This window comes from Pyxicephalus adspersus, chromosome 2 (genome assembly GCF_032062135.1).
Source record: "Pyxicephalus adspersus chromosome 2, UCB_Pads_2.0, whole genome shotgun sequence".
Taxonomy (NCBI): domain Eukaryota; kingdom Metazoa; phylum Chordata; class Amphibia; order Anura; family Pyxicephalidae; genus Pyxicephalus; species Pyxicephalus adspersus.
Window position 1 is genome coordinate 137,646,827 of NC_092859.1, and position 6,355 is coordinate 137,653,181.

The window sequence follows — 6,355 nt, forward strand, 5'->3', positions numbered from 1 at the left end:
GAATAATGAATGAGTGCTGTACACGCTGTTCTACAGACAGGGGAGGATGACCATAACCATAGCAAGGCAAAGCAATCCTTTCAGAACGGTCATTCATCAATCAATGCTGGACATTTGTCAGCCCAGGATGCCAGGTGAAAATCAGACGCATGTGCAGTGGTCCCCCTACGTTATGAGATTGATGAATAGCCAATCAGGAATCACCGCTGTGCGCTCTCCTGTCACAGATTCATCTGATGGGTGTAAAAAGTTTAAATCTTGGATGTGAATATTTCCACACCCATATAACTTACCAAACAGTCCGGGTGTCATATTCTACAGAGGGTGGGGAATGTTACAGACCAGATCCTCAACACATAACTAACCAACTTTGGTGACCTGTCTTTCCAACAGCAGCTACAAAAGTTTGCAAGCAGCATTTTCTGATAAATTCTAGCAATACTGAATGCATGCAATGTGATCAGTTCTAGAAATAATGCATGCAATGTGATCTAGAAATAATATATGCATGTAATTTAATGTACAGCGCTGCTAAATATGTTGGTGCTTTATAAATCCTGTTTTTTATAATAATAAATGTGATCATTTCCAGAAATATTCAATGCATGCAGACATTGCAAATAACACAATTGGGCCAATTACTTCATTTTTATTCTTGGCAAGGCCAGGCATCAGCTTCGATACACAGCATTAAGTAAACATGGGAGCAGCCCCGGCTCCACACAGTCCTCTCACCCCGGGCACAGGCTGCACACAGCGGGCTCCGGCAGCTCACGTCCTCCCTCAGATAATGCTCCCTCACGGCTCGCAGGGTCCGGCCCCGCTGGGTCTTTAGGTGGAAAATGCGCTCAGTCTTCAGCATAGCTGCGGCCCATGTGAGGCCCAAGCCGGGTCCTTTCCTAAGTCACCACACCGACAATGATGTCAGCTGTGCGGCCAGAGCGGGAAAACACGCCCCCACACAGACACGCCCACTTACTAGATGTTTTGAAACTGTAGACAGAGTGAATGGAGGAGTCTGTCAGCAGGCTGAGCTATTCACTTGTGTGGGAGTGATCCATGTTATTACTATGAAGTGTGAGTAATCATATCATTTCTTGTTATGGCAGGCTGGCCTGTGTTTGTGTCCCCTGTATTACATTCTTATTATATTAAAGTGAACCTGTCAGGATAGAAAATATTCAAAATAAAAGATTCCTGCTACTGAAATATGGTTTATTGTGATATGTGTTGAGCTACAAGTTTTCATTGAACCGTATGGCAGTGGTTGGCCACCATTTTGTGGCCATGGTTGCGTTCATGTTGTGGTTGGCACGGTTCCTGGACACAACATGGAGCTTTTAGTGACCGGTGATTAGTGTTGGTGTTATAATTTGGGTTGTCCTTATATTCAACCCGAATATGGCTGTGCGAATTGTGATAGACCCGACCCGAAAAAACATAGGTTACAACGGTGCAAATTTGTGTGTAAAAAAATGTGTTAAAAAAAAATGATGTTAAAGTAATTTATTGAATGTGTGTGATTTGTGTAACTAACTTTTATTTTTTTCAGGTTATCCCACAATGACAGGATGATTCCCATGGCTGAACAGCCGTGGGAATCCTCCTGTCAGTGTGGGATCCCTGGGCACTAGAGGTTAAATGGGGACAAGTCTCCCCATCACCTCCAGTGCTCTGTGATTGGCTGAGGAAAGGTAAACCCTGAAGACAGCTCAAGCATCATCAGGATTTTCCTTTTCCCAGCCAATCACAGAGCACTACAGGTGAATGAATGGGGAAACTTGTCCCGATTTAGCCTCTAGTGCCCCGAGGATCTTCTCAATGAATGTGGCTGCGGTTGCATTCATTGAGAACAGTGTGCGATCCGCGGCACTAGAGGTTAAATGGGGACATTCAAGACCTCTAGTGCTCTATAATTGGCTAAAGGAAAGCTTTCCTCAGCCAATCAGGGATCACTATCCCTATTCCTGGATAGAGTTTCCCTATCCAGGAACACAGGACTCCCTGTGTTCTTGGATAGAGAAACTCTATCCAAGAACACATACAAGTTGTGGAGCTGTCAGCTCTGCTCCCTGATTGCTCTTGCAGTTCTTCACAGTCCCTAAAAATACCCCGATCTGCCAGGGGGCGTTATGAACTACTGGAGCCGCCGGAGCTTTGGTGCTGCCCCCTTGCTGTTGCTCCCCTATTTAACACGGCTGGCGTTGATATTCCGCTGGCGCGGTAAATAGGGTAGGCTCCCTTAAGGGAAATCCCTCTTTTCCGCAATGCATACGGAGGAGAGGGATTTTACTTCAGGGGGCATTCCCTGGTGGTGGGTGGAGACAATAGGGCGGGACTCAGAGTCTAGCCTAATGTACTCCCGCCCACCCCTGAAATGGCCTAGTTTGCCTACCTCTGGTGTAAACAGTCACCAAGGGTTCTATATATAAAACAGTGAATCTTACATTCCCTCAAATATTCCCTGGTGGTAATTACTGAAAAACATGGACCTGGAAGATTCCCACCAGGGAATATTTGAAGGAATGTCAGATCCCCTATTTTGTAAGTTGAACCCCAAGTGTGTCCTTTTGGTATTCAAAAAAGAAGATCCAGTCACTACATCTAGTGAACTTACACAGGATCAGCTGCCGGTAAATTTGGTTTTGGTTTGGTTGCTCCTGGCCCCAACATATTTCCAGTTCATCTTTCATGATTGTTTCCAGTGACAGATGAATAAAAGAGTGTTATATACACAGTGCTGTTCTGTTCTTTGAAGAGATGAGGACGAGAAAGCAGCACCCAGCTGTACTCTCCTCAATAGGATTGAAGAATAGTCATACCTGATCAGTCATTCATCAATCCAATGTGTAGATTTTTTGCAGGTGCTGGATGGAGAGGTTATCCCCAGGACTGGTTTAGGTGTTATAAATCACCAGGTAAATGGTTTTCCAGGTATGTTCCAGGAGAGACCCTTTGAGTGGTTGTAATGAATCTTCCAACAGCTGGGTGGAAGGGGTTTCCAAGTTGAAATAGAAAACTTTGAAGCCAGTCCTGGGCATAACCTCTCCATTGAGCACCTGCAGAAAATCTGCACTAATGCGTCCTCCTTAAGCGCGAATCACGTCAGCAATAGTCACATAGCTCCTCTGCTCCCCAGGGGACAAATATTCTAACACCCTGTTATTGCGGTTGAAGCTTGATACACTCGACATGGACTTGAGTCACCTAATAAATGACTTGCGACTCGACTTGTGTATTTTGTCAAGCGACTTGCGACTCAACTTGGGGGTTTTGTCCAGCGCCTTGCAACAGGACTTGCAGTGAGTCTTCTGTAACACTGCCTTCCTCCCAGCCCTCCTTGAATTCTAAGTCCGCGGCTTTCTCCTCTGACAGCTGAGGAGGGTGGGGAGGAAGATAGTGTTACAGAAGACGCACTGCCTTCCTCTCCGTCCCCTTCAGCTGTCAGCCGAGGGAGCCGAACTTAGAGGACTTAGAATACAAGGAATGCGGAGAGGAAGGCATTAAAACAGACTAAGTACGACTTGAAAATAACTTGATAAAGTAAGTGACTTGACTTGGGACTCGAAGAATTCTTGTTGAATTGAGACTTGACTTGGGACTTGGTGTCAATGACTTGGGACTCGACTTGGACTTGAAGGGTGTTGACTTAGTCCAACCTCTGCCCTATTATAGAATTCCTATGACTGAAACTCCTATGCAAAAGAGTCATGAAAGATGTTAACCGGCACATGTATAATATTTATATAGCACATCCATACAGAGTAAAATATATGTATCTGAAATAGTACGGTCTTGAAGAGGATAAAACACATTTAGCACACATTATATTTGATTGTAGAGACTCATCTCTACAAGATAAGGTAGAAAGATTGCAGCAATACTGAAAATCAGCGGAGGCTGTAGAAAATACAGAACTGACTTGGGCCCCTCTTGCTGAACTGGTCCCTGTTGGCTGATACAGCATCACACTTTGAACCTCCCAATCTCCACCTCTTAAGATGCCAATTTACATCATGTAAACCTCATCTAAATGTAAATGTATGGCTTATTAACAATACTTTGCACAGTTTGTACACCTTGCCTCTGCTGTGCACATTTTTGTGTTAATGTGAATGTTCTATTTTTAGGTGACCTTTTTATAGAGTTATTTTTGTATCGGTTTAATATAGCTCTATGATGTTGAGCGAATGTGATTTTAGGTGCTTGATGTAAAACGTTGAACCTCATTTACTGCAGGTCTGCAGATTTTGCACATAAATGTCTACAGAGCAGTATTTACAATTTTTGTCACATGTAATAGCCTTCATCATGCCTCGTAATGACATTGCCATGATTTGCTGACTATTGCAGGGCAATGAGTACGTGACTAGCAGCACTTTTCTAAAACAAATGAATTCATTATCACCTAATGAAACTGGCATCTCTCGCCAGTGTGCTGCAGAAAAACACAGTGCAGGGACAAAACCAAAGCTTATCCAACTCTACACATATTTATTGATTGTGTTCCAAATAAGAAGAAGTGCAATTTGCTGAAATGTGGAATACACAGGGATTATTGGGCACAGTGAAAATACTCTTTTTTTCTTGGGGCTGAGAAATTGTTAGAAATGGTTAGGCACTGACATGGGAAATATAATAATGCAAACCAATTGTTAAAAAAATCTGTCAAAAATAATTTCATTCAGCCTAAAGGGCAACTTTAAAAACACAAATAGTCAGCTTAGGATACCTTAAAAACTGTATGTGATGTCACAATTTTATATACAAAAAAAATAAAATGTGATATTTGAAATAAATTTTCATTGATATCCTTATCCACACATGCAGGTTGGCCAAAAAAAAGAAAGCATTAGGAAACTTCTAGCGGCCCTCTCCCTACCTGCACCTTAACAGGCCACATGCTTTTCCTCAATATTGGTGGAGAGCTATGGTGAAATCTCGAGGTTGCCTATAAAAACGTGATCAGATACCCACCCAGTCCCAGGTAATGAGTACAGGGGTGCATTAGTACCTCTTATATATTCCCACAAACAGTTAAATGTAAAGGACTAGAGTACTCCTCAATATTGGTAGAGTCCCAATGTTGAAGGATAGGGTTGCATTGGTACCCCTTACCACCCATTCCCACATGGAATTAAATGTAAATGATCACATCACTTTATTGTCTCCAGGAGTAAATCAAGTATCATTCATGTTATCCAGCCATCAAAATCCATCATCATTCACAATGACCCAATGCCTGACGATATTTACACGCTGCAGACCTGTCACTAAATTATAGATTCCTTGAACTGCAGTAATAGCACAGGAAATTCTAAACGCCATAATTACCCAAATTGATCAGCAATGCAATGACATCTGAGAACGTTCAATAAGCTTATGGAACTGATAAAAACTGAGTGTGGTGGGGGCACTTCTGCAGAAAATGGCAGATATAAAGGATACTTTCATGGAAATTCCACATTAGCGTGAAAATGTAATTTCCACACAGAAAATAATCTGGTTTAAATGGGCCAATCATCCCTTGTTCCAAGCTGTCCATTTACCAAAATGCAGTATCTATTTTATATTCAGTAACAAACCTCAGTTATAAGAAGATTAGGTTACTATTGGCTGATCATGGAATAAGTGAGTAAACTAAGTTTCATATAAAATACCTACAAGCTATACTAATTTTACCAAACCTAATAACCTAATGCTCTTTCTTTTGAAATAAAATAAAAATGTTCCCACTTCCTTTTTCAAGACTGCTGAGTTGCCAGATCTTGGGACGTTCCATACACATACAGGTAGTCCCCGGGTTACATACGAGATAGGGACTGTAGGTTTGTTCTTAGGTCGAATTTGTATGTAAGTTGGAACAGGTACATTATTTTAATAAATGCAATTAGGACAGAAGTTTGTCTGAACATATAATTAGGCAGCGTGGTGTCAGTGACTGTAAAAAATGTATTCACAAAGCAAAAAAAAATCTTTATGGATTCTGGACATTCTGGAGCAAGCTGTGCTTTGAGATGCAAAAAGAAACAACTGCAGAGCTTTTCTTGGTCATTAAACAGTTACAAGAGGCTGCAGAAGAGCTCCGCCTAAGATCACCAACAACCTCAGCTGTTTTTAGCAAAAGATTTCTTATCCAAGTCCTGCAAACCGCCCCTCCTCCCTCCAAGCTTCAGTTCTGCACACAGTGAGCAGGGAAGCCCATTCGTATCTAGGAAGGTTCCGTCCTTAACCCGGGGACTACCATATTATAGGTAGAAACCCCTTTTTTATTTTCTTGCTTGCCATGGTTATAAAGAACAACTGTTGCCAACCGTGGTCCGTGAGAAAATTTGGTGGGTCCACACAAAAATCT